Source organism: Centruroides sculpturatus, unplaced genomic scaffold (genome assembly GCF_000671375.1).
Source record: "Centruroides sculpturatus isolate CEXI.00-Female unplaced genomic scaffold, Cexi_2.0 scaffold932, whole genome shotgun sequence".
NCBI lineage: Eukaryota > Metazoa > Arthropoda > Arachnida > Scorpiones > Buthidae > Centruroides > Centruroides sculpturatus.
Genome location: NW_019385024.1, coordinates 157,477 through 179,392, shown reverse-complemented (window position 1 = coordinate 179,392; position 21,916 = coordinate 157,477). Strand labels below are relative to the sequence as shown.

The following is a 21,916-nucleotide window of genomic DNA, read 5'->3' as shown; positions in this document are numbered from 1 at the left end:
AATTTTTTAAAATGAAAATAGAAAAATTAAAACAATTTATTGGCCTTAATAAGCTGGGAAAATGCTAGAATATAATAATAATAAAGTCATTTTTAATTTTTGATTCTAATTTCTTCCAAGGAAATCTTCAGTATAAATAAGAAAAATTTGAGAACACGATGATGATAACCATTCTAATAAGTGAGGAAAGGTAGAGGATTTGATTATGAAGATGATGATAATGACGATTTAATTTCTTTCAGGCACACTCTATAGCTAGTGAGGATATGGTGACAATGATAATGATGAAGATAATTCTAATTCTTTCAAGCACATTCTACAATAGATTGTGATGATGGTGATTTCTTTCAAGCACACACACACAGAACAACACTATGTGACATACAATAAATGCATATATTACCTTAACTAAGGAAAGGTAGTGAATATGATGACATGATGATGGTGATGACTCTAATTACATTTAAACAAATCGTACAATAAAGAGAAAGACTAAGAATATGACTATTAATTATAACGATTATATATTAATTTAAAGTAATTTTTACTTTAAAAATTGCTTAATTCAATTTTATTCAGGATAGATTTTTAGTTTTCGTGACCAGACATATTCCTAACAACACACACACACACATACAAAAAATTCAATTCGAAAAGAACTCGATTTATAAAACTCCCCATTCCATCTTAATATTAATATTACGTCTCTTTTGATGCCTTAATAATTTTATTTTCGTCAACTCGCCTCTATTTTCACTTAAAGTTAGAATATTAAAAAAAAATTTTCTATCTGACAATAAATAAAAATATAAAAATAAAATTAATCTGGAAGATATAATCGAAAACGTAACGGACATTTCTAGCAACGTTTCTCAATCTTTACAAGTATTATTTTCGGATGATAAAGTGAATTCTTATCTGTTTGTATGAAGTTTCTATCCTGCGTGACGTGTAATAACGAGATTTGATATCCACCCTGCAGTATACCGAATAATCTCTAACTTGGTCAATAAAACATGTCACTTCGTGCACAAAATAAAGCATGAAAAGAAGCAATTCCACACACACTCCGATGTAAATTTTATTTTTAACGCTTAAAAAATAAGACCTTTCTTTCCCCTTCCCCCTTATCTGAATGTATTAAAGATAGTAAAATTATTCTATTTACCTGCTGCTCGATGTGTATAAGATGAATACATCCTACTTGCTTCTAGTGATGCTCGGGATGAAGTAGAATCTCCGGTGGAAAATGTTAATTCCGCGAGTGACTCGACTGCAAAATCTATACCTACAGGCGATGTATTGTCGCCTATCTCTTAAGAAATGTTTAAATATATAGGAAAGTGTTATATTTTATTTAAGAATTTAATATATTTCGATGATTTCGGGCGGTGTACGATGCGTAAATTTTGTGGAGAGCTTCCATTTAGATAAAATAAAAAAAAACGAAAGTGTGGTATGAGAGAGAGAAGAGAAACACGAAGAGAATGATGATAATGCAAGGAAAAACATGGGAAAAAACAATGGTCGGAACTAATTAAGGATTAAGCAGCATCATTTTCATAAGTTTACTGAATGGCAAATTAATTCGAAGAGTTTCTTCTAGATCATTTGCTCAAATCTGAATAAGTAGAGGATAGTGTTGAGGCATTAATCTAACTTTTATACTCGGTTAGGGAATAAAAAAAAAGGAAGATGAGGGGGAAAAAGTAGCTGATATCAAGGTTTTAACACTGCCAACGTTGGTGTTTGGACATTGAATGATGGATAGAGTCTCCCGTGCCATTACCTTGAACCTTTAATGTGAGTTTGCCTGACTTCACTTCGTCAACATCAAACTTTGTTTCAATATGTTTAGTTTGTGTTAAGTCTCGTGATGTTTACTTTAATCAATATTATGCCTAGTTAACATTTACTTTACTGCAAATATTACCACGGATTCTATTGTAATCGTTTAATTATTCCTCCATTCGTATTAACATTTTAAATGTCGAATGTTTTCTGATGATGCTAATCCTCGAGGATGCTGTTCGGATGCTGGAAACATCAAGGATGTTGTTCTATCAATTAATATTTATGCGTACTTGCAGTTTGTATATAGTCTATAAAATAATTACTTACTTGAAAAGTACTAATTATAATTAATTAATTAATAATTTAAATCGAAATTAATTAATAAATTATNGTTCTTTCTTTTTAAAAATATTATTTAAGAATAATTAAGTAATAAATAATGAATATTTTATATATATATATTTATTTATTTTTCGATGTGGAAACAAAAATGAAATGTTTTATGTACAGAGAATGGAAAGAGAAGTTATCATAAAGAATCTACAAATGATGTTTACATAAACAGTTAAATTTAACCACAAAATAAAGTTCTTGAAATATTTGCTCAGTTCGAGTGTTTACTCGATAATATTCGGCAACGACGAGTGTTTATTGTGTAAGAGATATAATTCAAATAAAGATGAATATTAAATTCATTAATCGTGGGAATATAGCATGGAATATACTATCGTTTACTAAATTTACTCCTTTCCTGTTACGTATAGAAGAGAAAAAGGAAAAAAAATTTAATATCGTAATTGAATATCATAAATTTATAAAGAGAAAACATTAAAAGGGGAATATTGTATGACGTTTCTCCGTCTTCGTTTGATAAATGAGAAAAATGAAAAAAGGGATGTTTCTAATTTATTCTCCCAACTTCGCTTTATAATAGTCACGTCATTTTATTTACTCGACTTACTTCTAAATATAACAAGTTTTTCGGAGCGAATGCAATTCTGGATATTTTATGATGACTACGTTTATTTTTGACAACTATTGGCAGTTTGATTTGATATTTTTTGACTGTTTTCGACTAGAAAATAAATTTCTAAATCTTTTTTATTCTCTTGAATGACTGCATTTAAAAACAATATAATATTATTAGATACTAGTTTCCAGTTTAATTTAAACAAATTTTTAAATCCTTTCAATCAAGAATCTATTCAGAAAGGATAAATATAGATACTATATTTAAGAAATTGTAATCTTGTTTAATATCTGAATAAAATATTTTAAGAAAAAATTAATTTCTTTCCTTTCTCTCTCTCTCTCTCTCTTCGAGAATATTTTTTTTCTATATTTATGGAAGTTTAATCATAGTTTTATAGAAGAAAAATTTGCTTATCTTTACGAATATCTGAAACAAAAAAGTCATCAAATGTATAAAGGCAATCAATGAGTTCAACGGCATATAAATTGGAATTTTCTTTGAAAATCGTTATCTGGAATGCAAAACCATAATCCTCCATCATCTGTAGCCAGGATTATCTTCAGTTATGTCTGGCAATCCTTCGATTCCATTCAATATCGTGCGAGTCCTACAACAATCGAGTTAACGATGTGGAGAATTCCGAAATGGATTTTACAATCGTCGAGTTGTATGGTTTGTCGAGTCGAGAAGTATCAGGGGCCACCCACTGACTTTTCCGAACTGACCCAAACGCATTTGGCAAAAGATATTAAGAGCAGAACATGGAGTAGAAATGCCATCGTCAATCGTTCACTCAGCTGGCTTGTTTCCTCCGATGGACTTTTCTCGCTCGTAATCACATCTTGACAGTAGTTGCTATAGAAACGATGATGATGCCATCCCGCAGTCCATCTATCATGTCCGTAATACAACTATGGCGGAGGAGACGATGCGGTTTTACTAACCATACGAGCTAATATTATCGATACGTATAGTACGAGAGAGGATATAAGTCCCGTTATAATACAGATTCACATTCGACAAACGTTTGATAGGGGGGATTAAAACTAGCAGCACGCGCATCATCCCTTACAATAGACAAAGTTGTATCCCGCTGAATATACTAAGTAGAACAAATAACACGGATCGAGAATAGCTGACAAAGATGTTTTTCTTCCCTAATGGTATTGGCTATAATGACGAGGAAATGATCAGCTGGAAAAAATAATGGGATCTGTAATACTGATAATGGTACTAATGATCCCATCCGACGGTATACAACTTTAAGCGAACTATTATCGTCCCTTTCGTGAGATTTACTTAATCCACTGGTTTTACTCATCCTCCCCTACGTTAGATCTCTCCTAATCTTCCAAAATTATATATATTGATTTTCAAGAATATATTTATTTTTATTAAATGACTTTACAGATTTATGTTTATTGAGATTGACCATGTTTTTGATTTTTAGGATGCTGAAATGTTTTTTCCGTGTTATCCACCGCATCCTTTGATGTTTTCCAAAGCATCTCTTCCTTTAACAATTTATTTTCTTGACTTTTTCTTCTTAAAAAAAATCAATTTTCCTGTTTATTAATTATATTATAACGTTAATATTTTTAAGCAGAAGCCTTTTATCTTCGTGAATGTTATCGTCTTTAATTTTTTTTCATTTAATTTTCTTGATTATTTTTTTTCATTTTTCATTTATCATTTTATTTTCAATTCATAATCATTCGTGAATAAAAATTTATAAAATAAATAAGCTTAAAATGTCTTTTTCTGGAAAGAAAATTACATTGACTCGTTAGATATTAATATATTCAATTGAAAATAGGCAGATAACTTTATACAGTTGAGTATTTTACATGCTTTAATCATTGATTATTTTGATAGAATTAATTAGGGATTTATATAATTAGAAATAAATTAAGAATTATGACTTTTTTATCGTTTAAATCTATGCAATGATCTANAGATGTTTTTCTTCCCTAATGGTATTGGCTATAATGACGAGGAAATGATCAGCTGGAAAAAATAATGGGATCTGTAATACTGATAATGGTACTAATGATCCCATCCGACGGTATACAACTTTAAGCGAACTATTATCGTCCCTTTCGTGAGATTTACTTAATCCACTGGTTTTACTCATCCTCCCCTACGTTAGATCTCTCCTAATCTTCCAAAATTATATATATATATATATATATATTTCTTTATTTAAATCATCAAATATTTATTTCTCTTATTATTTTTTTTAAATAAGAAGAGAAAAAAATATATTATTCGCCTCAACTTCACTAATTCCCTTCATTATTTATATATATAGTACGCACAAGCTTAAAAGTATCAATCGTCTCTTCATTATCCTTTACGTTATTACCGTCATCTAACTAAATTTAATGGGAAATATCAAAATAAAACAATTTCCTACCTTTAAATTTTGAATTTTTATAAATTATAATCGATATTTTGGGGGGAGCCAACGTGTTTTTTTTGTACTTCCAAATCTATCGATCTTAACGTCGGAATCCCAACTTGAAAACCAATTAACGTTAGAAAATAAGTGGAATATTGAATTATTCATAATTTAGAAAGGTGTTACATATTATAAATTATATTTATGATTTTTAATAATGGATAAGACGTTAGATATCGAAGCGAAAATGGAAATAGATAGGTTATGATGGTGAATGGAAATAGAACGATATATGAAACATTGATCCGAAACGCATATATTTTGGATTTGCTGTGAAAAATGCATCCATCCGAATAAATACAGAATAAAAATCAATATCTCATTACAACCGGGAATATTTTGCCCTTCAACAAGAATATATTGCATCTACTATTACATTTATCCTTCTCCTACATCCTTTAACAACGTTTAATGCCCTAATTAATTGTATAACAGGTATACTTTATAACTAAGTTCTTTACCTCATTAACTAAATTCTTCTTTAAAGAACTTATAAATAAATGATTTTAATATATAATTCTTGATTACTTTGATTATTTTGATAGAATTAATTAGGGATTTATATAATTAGAAATAAATTAAGAATTATGACTTTTTTATCGTTTAAATCTATGCAATGATCTAGTTACATCCCTTATATATAGTTGAAGAGAATCATCTCGTAGAGTGATGCTGTTCCAAAACTTTTCCAATTCTCCTAAAGAAAATCCCATTGAGATTGAGAATAAATCCATTAAATTATTAATTTTTATATAAATTAATGATTTATCTTCATTATATTTTGTTTATGATATTAATTATTTTATGATTTCTTATATTTAATGCGTTATTGCCTGGAAACAAGAAAGAATTTCTGATGTTATTTCACGAATTATTTCTTCTCTGATATTTCTTTATTCAAAAAAATATAGTATTTCTGACTAATTTTTAAAAATTTATATGAAAATAAATGGTTCTTTTAATATAAATTTCAAAATATTTTAATTTTTTAATAGTGTCTTTACATTTACAAGTAATATTTCTTGACATTTTTCGATTATAGAAATCAATATTATGAGTTATTTTCTCAGATTTTAGCATATTCGTTGTACTGTACTGTACAGTATATTTGTATTATTTTGTAATTAAGTTTTATTTTATGTTTTTAAAATTATTGTTTATTTATATATTTAGTTTCTATAATTTTACATGGAAAACAGAGCAAATTATATATACAATAATGTACAAAAATATATGTCTTGTTCTTTTTTCCATACTCTCTCTGAGTTCACTCATAGCTGTTTTCATAAAAAGGTTTTTCTGTAACTGCACCTAATTGTAGATATTTCCTTTTTTTATCTATTTAACTACTCACCAGTAAACACTGGTGAGTAGTTAATAGGATAAAACCACTAAAAACTGGTTGTTGGTTGCGGGTTCGCGCTTTACTAATGAACTTTTCCGGGTTTTCTTCGCTTTTCTAACACTTAAACAGGTGTCGAAAGTATGAGTGGTATGCCCCAAAGGACTTTCTATGAATAGTCCTTTGGGGCATACCACTTGTTGATTATCCTCATATTGTGTTGCCTCATCCTATCAATATAATCCTTTTGGTTAGAACCGGATGGAAGATTTTCTAAGACTTGTTCAGGAACCATCTGTTTATTTAACAATTTCCAAGCCATTTAAGCTGAATTTTCTTTATTTCTGTTAAGTAATTATCTCTTTTTCTAGTAAACATCATTATTTGATAGCATTATTTGTGTTGTGGTCGTAGTATGAGATTTTCAGAATATGTCTGTAACGTTACACTTCCAATTATAAAAGATTCATACATTGTATACCATAAAAAATCACGGTATAAACTTTCTCCTGTAATTTTATATAGATATACTGTAATTAATAACCCTGTAATGAAAAATTATTGAAGGAATGATCTTACTACAGAGCATAGTCCTATATAGCAATTATTCAGAGAAAAAATTAATTAATGTCTAAAAAACTCCTATATATGTGCAAATTCACAGGGTATGATTTTATCTTGTAATGTTGTATAGATATATAGTAATTTTAAATGTAAGATCGTTGCATTATATTGATAATAGACACTACTATATAATAAAAATTGAGTCACTGCCCTCTGGTTTCNATAACCATTCTAATAAGTGAGGAAAGGTAGAGGATTTGATTATGAAGATGATGATAATGACGATTTAATTTCTTTCAGGCACACTCTATAGCTAGTGAGGATATGGTGACAATGATAATGATGAAGATAATTCTAATTCTTTCAAGCACATTCTACAATAGATTGTGATGATGGTGATTTCTTTCAAGCACACACACACAGAACAACACTATGTGACATACAATAAATGCATATATTACCTTAACTAAGGAAAGGTAGTGAATATGATGACATGATGATGGTGATGACTCTAATTACATTTAAACAAATCGTACAATAAAGAGAAAGACTAAGAATATGACTATTAATTATAACGATTATATATTAATTTAAAGTAATTTTTACTTTAAAAATTGCTTAATTCAATTTTATTCAGGATAGATTTTTAGTTTTCGTGACCAGACATATTCCTAACAACACACACACACACATACAAAAAATTCAATTCGAAAAGAACTCGATTTATAAAACTCCCCATTCCATCTTAATATTAATATTACGTCTCTTTTGATGCCTTAATAATTTTATTTTCGTCAACTCGCCTCTATTTTCACTTAAAGTTAGAATATTAAAAAAGAAATTTTCTATCTGACAATAAATAAAAATATAAAAATAAAATTAATCTGGAAGATATAATCGAAAACGTAACGGACATTTCTAGCAACGTTTCTCAATCTTTACAAGTATTATTTTCGGATGATAAAGTGAATCCTTATCTGTTTGTATGAAGTTTCTATCCTGCGTGACGTGTAATAACGAGATTTGATATCCACCCTGCAGTATACCGAATAATCTCTAACTTGGTCAATAAAACATGTCACTTCGTGCACAAAATAAAGCATGAAAAGAAGCAATTCCACACACACTCCGATGTAAATTTTATTTTTAACGCTTAAAAAATAAGACCTTTCTTTCCCCTTCCCCCTTATCTGAATGTATTAAAGATAGTAAAATTATTCTATTTACCTGCTGCTCGATGTGTATAAGATGAATACATCCTACTTGCTTCTAGTGATGCTCGGGATGAAGTAGAATCTCCGGTGGAAAATGTTAATTCCGCGAGTGACTCGACTGCAAAATCTATACCTACAGGCGATGTATTGTCGCCTATCTCTTAAGAAATGTTTAAATATATAGGAAAGTGTTATATTTTATTTAAGAATTTAATATATTTCGATGATTTCGGGCGGTGTACGATGCGTAAATTTTGTGGAGAGCTTCCATTTAGATAAAATAAAAAAAAACGAAAGTGTGGTATGAGAGAGAGAAGAGAAACACGAAGAGAATGATGATAATGCAAGGAAAAACATGGGAAAAAACAATGGTCGGAACTAATTAAGGATTAAGCAGCATCATTTTCATAAGTTTACTGAATGGCAAATTAATTCGAAGAGTTTCTTCTAGATCATTTGCTCAAATCTGAATAAGTAGAGGATAGTGTTGAGGCATTAATCTAACTTTTATACTCGGTTAGGGAATAAAAAAAAAGGAAGATGAGGGGGAAAAAGTAGCTGATATCAAGGTTTTAACACTGCCAACGTTGGTGTTTGGACATTGAATGATGGATAGAGTCTCCCGTGCCATTACCTTGAACCTTTAATGTGAGTTTGCCTGACTTCACTTCGTCAACATCAAACTTTGTTTCAATATGTTTAGTTTGTGTTAAGTCTCGTGATGTTTACTTTAATCAATATTATGCCTAGTTAACATTTACTTTACTGCAAATATTACCACGGATTTTATTGTAATCGTTTAATTATTCCTCCATTCGTATTAACATTTTAAATGTCGAATGTTTTCTGATGATGCTAATCCTCGAGGATGCTGTTCGGATGCTGGAAACATCAAGGATGTTGTTCTATCAATTAATATTTATGCGTACTTGCAGTTTGTATATAGTCTATAAAATAATTACTTACTTGAAAAGTACTAATTATAATTAATTAATTAATAATTTAAATCGAAATTAATTAATAAATTATATTTAATTTCATCTAATTAACTCTATAATGCGCCGAAGTATGTAAAGAATTTTACATTGTTCTTATATGTGTCTGAAGGAGAATGGAAGCCATTTCACTTCAAAAATAATTGAATTTCCTTAATTTTACTTTATTATATTCTTTCACAAAAGTGTCAACTTATATTATTTTATATCTATAAAGATTCTAATTGATGTAAATAAAAGGTGGCCTAAAAAGCAATTAACCACGAATTTCCAGTGTATTTAGGAATATTAATCATAAACTGTGTCTAGGAAATTGATGGAAACGTGATTAAGTGTTTAAGTATTTGAATAAGATAGCAATTTCAGTCTTTTACAATTGTTAACTGACTTCCGGGTCACCTTGTGTTTACAATTAAAATACTTATGGATTTAAAGTAATTTAATTTTTCAAATATTTTTATTGTATTCTTTGGCGAAAGAGTCGAATTAAATTATATTATCTTCGTAAAGATTTTAATTGTGACGTAAATAGAGGGTGGCCTAAAATTCAGTTAACCAGTTTAAGAAGTAAAAATTTGTATTTTCTTTTTATCACGTTCCTATCAATTTTCTAAACTCAGTTAACGATTCGTATTCACAAAGACACGATCAACGGACTTTTGGTCCACCCTAGCATTTTACCACAGCAATATTTCGATTAGAAAATCGAACTCGTAGTGTAAAATGCACCCCTTTTTTATTTCTACACAAATTAAACTTTCCAAGCTAATTTTTTAAAATGAAAATAGAGAAAAAAAATGAGCGAATATAACAAGGAGAAGAAGAAGAAGAAGGGGAAAAAATTAATTTTGATGGATCTTATCGAATTTTATTGGTTTGCTGAGTAGGAATGACTCATCGATCGGATCCATCCAACAAGCGAACAAGACAAGAACGTCACAAAGCATCTATTTAATCTGTCGATAGTTTTTGAGATAAACTTGTATAAAACTATATATATAAGTACTTTAGGTTGTTTTCTCCCATTATCTTCTTTAATCGATGTAATACCGGTTGCTGTAAAAATTCTCCCTGGAGATCTTTGATTTTTCTTTGGGTGAGAAGAGACGGGAGCACTTTAACCAAAGAAGTATCATTCGTGTAATATACAATGGATGACAAGTTTGCATACAATATTGAAAGTGATAATGAATGGAGTGAGTGGCCCGTAAAACTTAATACAGCTTCTTAGAGACAGGGTGTGCCCTTGTCACACCATACATTATTTATTGTTGCCAGTGTTAGAAGGCGTGGTGTTAGAGATAGTTTTTGTCCTCTTCCAACTTCTATTATACTATCAATAGTATACCGTGTGTATGTGTGTGTACCTAGTAATTGAAACTCCTCTTATCCTTTATGTTATCCGAAAATGGTAATGGCTTAGTTTTGTTGTAACTTCACCATCACGAATATTTTAATGGTTTTTTATTTCAGTGACTCATATCTTTACGTTTCTTTATCTGGTTTCTACAGAGGTTTTCGTTATGTTGACGCTCCTAGAAATGCCTTAAAAATAGCTAATAATTCTTCCATTTTTTAGGTTTGTCATTGTATTAACTCCTTCCAAGAAATGCCTTTAAAAACTGTAATCAATTCTTCCATTATTTTGGCTTTCTCACTTTGTTGACACTCCTAAAGAATTACAGCTAATTCCTCAATTTTTCGGCTTCCTAACCGATAAAATTTCAACATTTCCCACAGAGAATCGCACAAAATAGCCAAAAGACGGGGCTAATTATTGAATTTTTCATCTCTTAAGTTAAGCTTTATACAGATTAATCGCTATTAACAATTTTACTAATGCTATCTCCAGTTAATAGGCTTTAAGGCTTAAACTATCATGATGAACTTTAATGGAATATTGATCGAGGGATAGACTATTTCTTTTCTGTTATTCTGGTAAATGCTGGCGATTTTTTTTTCGACCGCAATTTAGCAAAAAACTATGTAATGGGCTATTTTAAATCGTTTAAGCTATTCCTAGCAATCTACAGGTCTGTTGAAAATGGAGAGTCAACAACTTGTTTCCGGAGAGTGGAGTAAAGTATTCTTTATCAATCTAAAAGAAAAATGTGTTCGCTGAATCGATCGTTAGATCGAAGAGAAAGAAATCTTTTTCGATCCTTTTCCAACGGCCATTTTCTTCCATGGTTTTATAGAAGCAAATCATGCGCGTGTCGTGCCATTGGCTTAATAAGTTTTTCGTGTTTTCCTACCGAAGAAATTTTTTTATCCTCCCTCTTTTTTTTTTTTTGTTTCTTCCTTCACTTTCTAATTATAGATCATTGAGTTTTCAGTTAGAAAGTTTTTCGACTTCGATTGGTTTCGTATAGAACGATATTAAAGCGAGATGGCAAACTGTGTGAAGAGGTGGGATGCGGATGATGTGATGTGAAAAAGATAAGTTTGCCATCAGTAACTGCTTTGTATTTACGACTCTTGCCCTTTTATATCTTCGAAAAACAGAATGGAAAAAACACTCTCCTTTACTAAAATAACCCTCGATTAAAAAAAACACACACACACATACAATTGCACTCTGTTAATTCGATTTCTTAGCCTTTTTTTTCTATAGATAAATTCAATTTTTTTCATCTAAATTTTACGATCCGAGCTTGGTATATTTATTAAATTTATTTTAAACTTATCCGATTGTTTCTAATGATCGATTGATTATCTGATAATAAATCACTTAGGTTAATTTCGCCACGAATTTCCGCATTAAATAATAGGAAAAAATAGTAAAGAGATTCATTAATTTTAATTTTAAAGTAATTTAGAACTAACATTGCTTTAAGAATAATCAATATATTGTGATAAATCTGTTAAAATAAGCAGTCGAAGGACTCGAAATTACGGAATTATTATCATGTTCTATCATCGAAACTCGTGCCCAAATGGAAGAATTTTTAGTTTTTAGGAGAGAATTTAATTAAGAAATAAAAAAAAGAAAAGAGAGAAGAAATGCTCGCACGGTTTGCAGATGTCAGCTAATGACTGACATTACAATTTGTAAACTGGTGTAATGTTAATGGGTTGGGTTGTAGCAACTCTGCACTTCATTTCTGCTGATCTTGAGCAAATTTTCTTTCTCAACTAATTACTACATCTTGCAATAGTTGCTTATAAAACGATAGGTTAAGAGCTTGATCTCTCTCGCAACATCGTTTTGAATGAATGTTTCTATGGTAACTGGTAATTGTCACGGATGAATGAAAGGCCAAAGTGAAAGGATAAAGGCCTCTCGCTAATGATCTACACTTTAACACAAAGATTTATCGATTCGAAATAACTTGATTTGATCATATACAATCTACTTAAGTTATCAATGACGTTATAACGTCACATAAAAGTTACCATCCCTTCACGCATAAACTAATGGTTATCACTTAACAATTTTACCCGATATAAGCTCAAATTAATCTTATTTACCGTTATTATTTATTTATTCTATAATTAACGGCATAATTTTCACGAATAACGACAAGATAATGTTCTATTTAAGAGCAAAATTCGCATTTTTAGAGCCAATTAAATGGCGATTACTATAGAAAATCTTACTCTTCATCGCATAAAAAAATGTTAAGAAACGTTAAAAAATTCGATTTTCTAAATCAAAATAAGTCGATTTTCTACTCGTTAATAGAATTTTACGACCTAAAAAGAGTACAAAGTGGTCAAAAGATACACTTCAATTATGAGAAATCCCTTTTACTTCTCAAATCTTTACAGAGGAAGAAAGGAGAGAACGAGAGGAAGAAAATAAAATAAAATATAGAAAAAAAAGGCTCGACAACGTCTCTTCCATCCCTTAAAATGGGAAGTGAATATAAAGATAAAGGAATAATAGAGAAAAAAGAAGAAGAAGAAGAAGAAGAAGACAGAATTTGAAATTTGTTGTGTTTTGTGAGAAATTTAAAGCAAGATCCTCATCGATTTGTTTGGGTATGCCACCATAGATATGTGAAGAAAAAGCCAAGATTGCTGAATGGTAAGTTTTATTTCTTGGTTTCCTTTTTATGTATTGCTTTTATCTGAGAAACTTTAACAATTGGAGAAAAATAAATGGAAAGTAGAAATATTGTAATTTTGTGAATATTCGATTAGTGTAACTTTATAGTGAATTGAATTCCTGTTTTAGAATAACCTTCGGCGGGGTTGCAATTCATTATATCAAGCGTGCAGCCAATTACATACGAGTTTCTTGTTCTGAATACCTGAAGCAACAAGCTCTCTACACAGCTTAAGAATTAATGAACTTTTTTTTTATATTTTTCCTCTTCAGAGATGAAGAATTTTTATTTTATTGTAATCTTACATATATACATTTTTTTTCTCTTATTTTTTTTCTTCAGTTTTCAAATAACTTCAGAGGATAACCCGAGAATTTTTTCTATCATCTTCTTCTGCTTTAATTAATTAAAAAAATATATATATATATATATGGATGAAGTGTAAAAAACATTTATTAAAATAATACTCGTTTAAAATATTTTAAAGGATAATATCTCAGTTTTTACTTTGATTATGGACTTATTATTTTCTGGTGGTGATTAATTTCGAATGTTTTAGCTTTATATTCTTTATTTTTACCTTCTTTCTCGGTAATCAGCTAGAGGGAGGGATTTTTTTATGACGTCAAAAACTTTATACGTGTATAAGTAAAGGTAATTTTCGTTGTCGTGTGACTTTCTCAACCAATTAGGCCGTGTGGAGTGACCATGCTGTGACTAGACTTTGTTGTCGTCGTGAGTAAGAAACTGTCAATATTTCCTCCAACATCATTAACTATTGAAGTGTTTCTTTTATAAACTTGTGAACTTTAAAATAAATTTTATTCATCTTATTGAATTCTAAAGATTAAAGAGGAGGATGGAGAGAGAGAGAGAGAGAGAGGAAAAAAAGGAGAGAAAACGTTCTTTAACATCTTAGCTATAAAATTACTACAAATTCTAATTAATTTGCTAATTATTTTTATAGGAAATTAAAGAATTTTACCATGTTTTTTGACAAAAAAAAATTCCAAAAATAATGACCTGTTAAATATTATCTCTCGAGCTAAATGGTAAGCATTTATCAAGTAGCTCATAGAAACCCTCTTCTAAACGTGTTTATACCCGTTTTTTTTTTAATTTTATTTTACTCATAATTAACAACATTTGATAATTAAATTCGTGAATTTATATACGTAAAATTCGAAAAGTTTCCTATTGTCCAATTAAAGTTGTGTATTAAAATTCTAACTTGACTCTCCTGTTTAAGGTTGTATCTACCCCCATCCTATCCGGTTAATTAATTTCAATTATCAGAAAGTAATTTATTAAAAGGTTTTACACCTTTATTATAATGAGAATAATCACGAAAGGAAGAATTTATAAAGCTAAATTAATTTGTTAAATCGAAGTTATCTTCTGTAGGGAGGGTGACATATGCTGAATGTATACGTTAAAAATGCCGTTAAATGGGGGGAAACTGGGGAAAATTTTTTATTAATCTCTTCGGAATTGTCGAATATTTGCAATTTAATTCGAGAATAACACGAAAGTAAAGTCGTTTTCTTCGTATTCAACGTTTATGTAAGCATTATTCAGTTTACTATGCCATTTCATATCTGATAGCAAGTGGCCACTAGATAGAATGCATTTTTATGGTTTTCGATGCATTTATTTCTGAAAATACGGATTAAAGAATGCGATACAAATATCCTTAAAGGGTATTTTTAGTCTCCCTCTCCTTAATATTGAATGAAGAGGACGTTGTCGATCCTTTACGGATCTAATATTCCATGTTATTGCTGGCTATAGCTTATGCATGACTATGACTCGAGTTTATGGGAATTATTATGCAGAATTCGATTGGAAATTTTATATTTTTAACTTATAAAACTGTCTTCTATACTAGTTTTTATTATTATGTAAAATATATTCTTATATATATGTGTGTGTGTGTATAATGCAGGAAAATTAATTAATGTATTACTAAGGTAAAATGTTAAAAATTTGATCTTTCTCTAGGGATTTTATACTTCTAAAATCCGATTTTTTTGTTGTTTTTGGTTCGGTATATCTGCGTTTTTTTAACGTATCCTTGGGATATGTGGTAATTTTTGACTATGTAGCCTAGTAATGATGAATTATTAAGAAAAACTGTAGTAACGAATTAGTTTACGTGTTATTATTTTCCAGTAAATTATCTATTTTGTATGAATTCTCCTGCTCAAGGGCCGAATTTGGATGATTTATAAGATATTTTTTGACTAAGGTTACTCGGCTCTTATGAAAATTTAAGAAGAGGTCAAACTTTGAAACTACCATAAGTTTATTATGCGCTTTTATAAGAATTAGCCGTGTAAATATGCATTTTGTACACTATAAAGTGAATAAAATTAAAATATTAGCCGATATCTAGCAGTAATTTCCACTTGTATACTTCTATTAAAGTTAATTAAATAAGAAACCGCATAATTCAGCATTATTTGCAAGAGAACGTTAGTATAAAGCCTACAATCTTCCTACCCAAAGATAAGAATTTATGCAACTTATTTATGGAAAAAAAATTACAAAAACTTCATCATACTTTTTAATTATTTTTCATGCAATTTAGAGTCTTGAACTTCTCCTTATTAAATCAAAACAAAATCTTAATTACTTTATTAATACAGCAACCGAAATATCGAAGAAGAAGAAGGAGGAGGAAAAAAACCGTACAATTTTATTTATAAATAATTTATTTACTCAAGAAATGATGATAGATTTTAGAAGAATTATAACATTAAAACATCGTTATCCAATTATTTTCTATTTACATATTTTTATAAGAAGGAAAAAAGTGGTAGAAAAATATATTTGCAAGCAGAAAAAGAAGAGGAAGAAGAGGAGGCGTAGGAGGAGGAGGCTGAGTGTGGATATGTTTGGTCAACCTTCACAGTACTTAATTTTTCTCATACTTCACTTATTTTATTCTTAAAAGCAAGGAAAGAAAAATAGCAAACATGTCCTTTTGATTAAATAAATTACTGTACAGAGATTTCGACAATTCATCCAATTTGTGTTTTCCTCCCTCACTTCACTAATACAAATTAGTATTTTGGAAGTAATGGGCGAACGGAGAGAGAAAAGGAGGGGGGATATATTTTTCAGTAATGTAGCAATTATGGAATGAAAAATGCTTAGACCGTTAAAAATGAAATATTTTAATTGAAAACTATATCTAGTCTAAATGGAGTCGTATAATTTTCCATGTCACGCTTACTTAAAGAAAGATGCATTTAAAAGAAAAGATTCTGAACATCACTAATGCAAGAAGTCAAATCAATAAAGGAAATTTTAACNTTTTAAATTAATAAATTTCTACCCGCTTCAATGGACACTTTCTATGTAAGATTTTGCTAATTTTATGGCTAAAAAATCAAATTTTTTTTTTATAAAATAATATTTTAAACGATAATTGTTAAAATATTTAATTAATAAATTGTATAAAATAAAGATTAATACTTTAAATTAATGAATTTATAACGGTTCAATGGATAATTTCTATTCTAAAATTTTATCACTTTATACATTAAAAAATTATTAATAAATTGAGCTGCAATTTGAAAATATTGTAGACCTATAAATTCCCACTGTCGTCCATTTGTCTGTTCGCCTGCGCTTCCTTAATCTCTAGAAAGGTGTTAGATAATTGAAGTTCAATATCAGACACGAAAACCTTAGCGGCAGGAGGACCCAATTAAGTATATACGAACTTTCGGTCTGTACCAGAATTCACGTGATATTAATTCAAACCTTTTTACCCAAAATGTAGTTAAGTAAATGACCTGCACGACTCCGTTGTTATGAGAAAAAGTATGATTTACAGGGGCAAGATACTAATTTGAGATGGAGAGCATATATTTGCTTGTATAAGGAGTGAGAGAGAAAGAGAGAGGAAGAGGAAGAAGAAGAAGGAAGAGGTGGATCACACGCGCTTTTCTTTGTTTAACAACAATAAATATACGTGAAAATTCGTAAAAGGCGTGTGGTTATAGCTTTAAACACGAATATTTCCATCAAAATATTCTCTCACTTGTTATAAGGATGTAAGATTTACAGCAGACACCAACTAATAATTCAAAGTTCCATCGTCGTGTTCACCAATTTTCAAGTGGAGACAAATCACAATTGCGTGACAACGTGAAGCATTATTACAAACGCCACTTCCTCGGGAATTTACGTGTTCTCTAGACTTTTAAAGTCACGAATTATCTTTATTTCTCTCTCACACCGATTCAGATGAATGCGCTCCAACGATTTCTAGCAATTTAAAAGAAAGAAAAAAATGTAAGCCAAGTTTGATTTTATGATAAATTATCTTATTTTTATCTAATATAAATTCTAAATTTTAATATTTACAATCTTACGTGGACGTTATTTATATTTTTTAAAGCATTTTTTTTTTTAAAGCAAACAGTAGATTGGATGGGGTGAATAACATAGAAAATATGAACACATTAATAGTTAAAATGTGGCTTTAAATGTAGAAATAGTTTCTTTACGTGAGGATTCTTTATTAATTTAACTTACAGGAAGTCACACAATTTATATATATATATTTTTATAAATTTTCTACCACTTATATGGACAAAATAGCTCAAAATTGTTAGTTTTATTGCGTCATATATTTCGCTGTCATATCGAAAAGTGTGCAGAGTCGAGTCATAAATGGCAAAGTCGTAGCAACAAGACACTTATCCCTCCAATAAGTCTCACTTTATTCTACACATAAACAAACAATTTGTATTTAAGTTATTAAGAAATTAATTATATATATATATATATATAAACAGTTTATATTCAATTCTACACTGTTTATACATAGAAAAGTAGTAGAGACTATACACTTACCCCTTAAACAAATCTCATTTTACCCTGCGCGTAATTAATTATAGACATAAATTAATTAATAAAGAAATTTAACATATGNTTTCTTTCCTTTGAATTCTACTTCTAAGTTGGGTTTTTATTTAAAAATGGAGACGGAATATGACAGAAATTATGATTTTAATTGCTTCTAAAGAGGTTTTACTGTGGTAAGATATATTATTTTTTAAATAATATATATTATTTGATTAAATACTGAAGTAAAAAATGAATTTCTCAAGCAATTTTTTTCTTCTCTCTCTTTTTTTTTGAGTTTTAAAAAACAGATTTAAGATTATAAATCTCAAAAAAGGCAATTCGAAATGCTTTTATATAACTTAAAAAACATTCTTATATATATATACTTAATAGAAAAATATCTCCTTTTTTCTGTCTTTTTTTCCATTGGATCGAAGAAAAACAGTATACATTTTTTATAGACATAAAAAAACATAAGAAAACAAAACAAGCTGCATAAAAGCTTATTGTTTGCACAGATCAGGATCTTCTTCATTAAAAAAAAAACCTCTTTGGTCTTCGCATCCATCGATTTTTTATACATTTTTACTTACTCAACGACATGTTTCGATTGAATAGCCATTTTAATTAAGACATCCCCCCCTTCCGATGTGGATAAACAATATTAAAAATAAACAAAATTGTAAAAAGTATTGCTGTGTAATAAGGAAATATTATAAATATTTAAATGCTTTTTTTAATATTTTAGTAATTTGGATCCGAAATTCGCAAGATTAAGGTTCGTGTAAACATTTTCTTACGCTCGCTCCTTCTAGTTTGTTTGCAAAGTAGACGGAAAAAAAATTCGAATTATTTAGATTTTATAATGGAGAATGTTTATTTTTTTATGTTTTTATACGAAATTAAACTTTATATCGAGTTGTTTTTTTTCTGCCCGGAAAAAAAGGTGAAAAGAAAAGTTTTAGGAGCGTGATGCGAGTCAATTTTGAGAATTTAAGTAAACTACTCGCGAATAAAATCGGTAATAATTTTGGAAAATTTTATAACAGATTTCTAATACGATCAAATGGCAATAAAAGAAAATGTTTAACTTTATACATAGAAAAGTAGTAGAGACTATACACTTACCCCTTAAACAAATCTCATTTTACCCTGCGCGTAATTAATTATAGACATAAATTAATTAATAAAGAAATTTAACATATGTTTTTCTTCTCGTTTATCTTTATTTTGTATATTTTTGTTGTTACAATAGAGCGCAAACTTAGTTTTTTTTCCCCTCCTTCTTTCCTCTCCATCCTCCTTCATTCTCCATCCTCCTCCCTCGTTTAAATGCATTCTATGGGGGATAGGTTATATATAATATTCAAATTTCTCTTTTAATGCCATCAAATTTTCTTCCTTTTTTGATAAATTAGAAACAAAAGAATCGATTGTTAGCGTGTTCAGCTTTTACATACGACTGCGACTAAGTAAAAAAGTTATGTATCGCCATTGTTCTGATTTTTCTTGTTGGTTCTCGGCATATTAAGTCTTCATTACCAAAAAGTCTAAGGATAGAGATTGTGTAACGTTGAAAGAAAGAGAAAAAAAAGGAGTAAAAATAATCGAATAGAAGAAAAAAAAAGTGAAAAATCGATTTTTCTAAACTCAGCACAGCCCATTAAAAGACAGGAAGATAGATAATGGAATATACAAGAGCAGCTGATGAGTATAGCAAAAATATGATCGAATTCATTCGATGCATGCAATTTTCCTTAATTAAACTACTGAGAAGTTTAAAATATACTGAAAATAATTAAGTTATTTATAATTAGATTAATTATAATTTTAATAAATTTTGTTTTCGCATTTAAATTAGTAAATTTCGAACCGATACAACGTACGGTTTCTATATAAAAATTCTGATTATTTCCTACTTAAAAATGTTATTTGGGATGCAATTTGAAAAAAAAATTGTAGACCTATAAACACTCTCTCTCCATTTGTCTGTCTGTCTGTGCTTCTTTAATCTCGAGAATGGTGTTAGACACATAAAAGATGAGATTAGATGTGGAAACCTTAGGGACAGGAGGCCCCGATTAGCTATATACGAACTTACAGTCTGTACCAGAAAACACGTGTTTTCAATTCAAACATTTTTTCAGAATAGAGTCACATAGATGACCTGCATGACATTGCAGTTATCAGGAAAAGTATGATTTACAGGGGCAATACACTTAATTTGAGGTGGAGAGCATATATTTTAAATTTAATAAATTAAAAATATGATTCAAAATTTTTATTCCTTTTATTTTTTCTATAAAATGATGTTTTAAGTAATTATTTTAACGTATTTTATTAGTAAATTGCACAGAGAAAAGATTAATATTTTATTTCTGTCTTAAATTTATAATTTCTAACTGCTTCAAAATGTAGTTTTTATATAAATTTCAGCTTATTTTATGCTTTAAAAAATTAATTATTTTTACGTGAAATTACATTTTCTTTAATTATTTTAAATTATTTTGCCAAAAAACAATTACAAATAAGGATTCATATTTTGTTTTTATTCTTAAATTAGTAAATTTCCGACCTTCTATATAAATATTTCCTTACTTTATGCTTTAAAAAATTAAATATTCTCCATAAATTTACAATTTAACTAAACATTTTAAAGTTTTTTTTATTAGTAAAATACATAAAATAAGGCTAAAATTTTTCGTTTTTCTGTAAAACTAGTAAATTTGCATCCATTTAAATAATCATTATCTAATAATATCGTTAATTTTATGCTTAAAAAATAAATTAAAAAATCAAATTTTTTTGTATAAAATTACATCTTATATAATTATTTTAAAAATATTTCATTAATAAATTCCATAAAATAAAGATTAATAATTTTATTTCTTCATTAAATTAGTAATTTTTAACTACTCAAAAGATTACTTCCATATAAAATTAAGCTTATTTTACACTTAAAATATCAAATTTTTTCCTAAAAAATTACATTTTAAGTAATTATTTTACTAAAAAGAAACGTTATAAAATTAGGATTAGTATTTTTTTTTAAATTAATAAATTTCTACCCGCTTCAATGGACACTTTCTATGTAAGATTTTGCTAATTTTATGGCTAAAAAATCAAATTTTTTTTTTATAAAATAATATTTTAAACGATAATTGTTAAAATATTTAATTAATAAATTGTATAAAATAAAGATTAATACTTTAAATTAATGAATTTATAACGGTTCAATGGATAATTTCTATTCTAAAATTTTATCACTTTATACATTAAAAAATTATTAATAAATTGAGCTGCAATTTGAAAATATTGTAGACCTATAAATTCCCACTGTCGTCCATTTGTCTGTTCGCCTGCGCTTCCTTAATCTCTAGAAAGGTGTTAGATAATTGAAGTTCAATATCAGACACGAAAACCTTAGCGGCAGGAGGACCCAATTAAGTATATACGAACTTTCGGTCTGTACCAGAATTCACGTGATATTAATTCAAACCTTTTTACCCAAAATGTAGTTAAGTAAATGACCTGCACGACTCCGTTGTTATGAGAAAAAGTATGATTTACAGGGGCAAGATACTAATTTGAGATGGAGAGCATATATTTGCTTGTATTTTCGATAAAATTAATTTTAAATAATTATTTTTTTTAGCAT

General features: G+C 28.7%; 1 protein-coding gene across 3 annotated transcripts in view; it reads left to right on the top strand.

Annotated features, from left to right (window-relative positions):
* The window catches only part of LOC111633577 (leucine-rich repeat-containing protein let-4-like), a 131,379-nt gene that overhangs the window by 79,542 nt on the left and 29,921 nt on the right, over window positions 1-21,916 (top strand). The window contains exon 1 of one of the 3 annotated variants that reach the window (XM_023378174.1): window positions 17,595-17,700. The exons of the other annotated variants lie outside the window; for them this stretch is intronic. The gene's annotated coding sequence lies outside the window, so the exon portion shown is untranslated. Of the gene's footprint in view, window positions 1-17,594; window positions 17,701-21,916 lie in introns of those variants that run through there. 3 annotated transcript variants of the gene reach the window in all.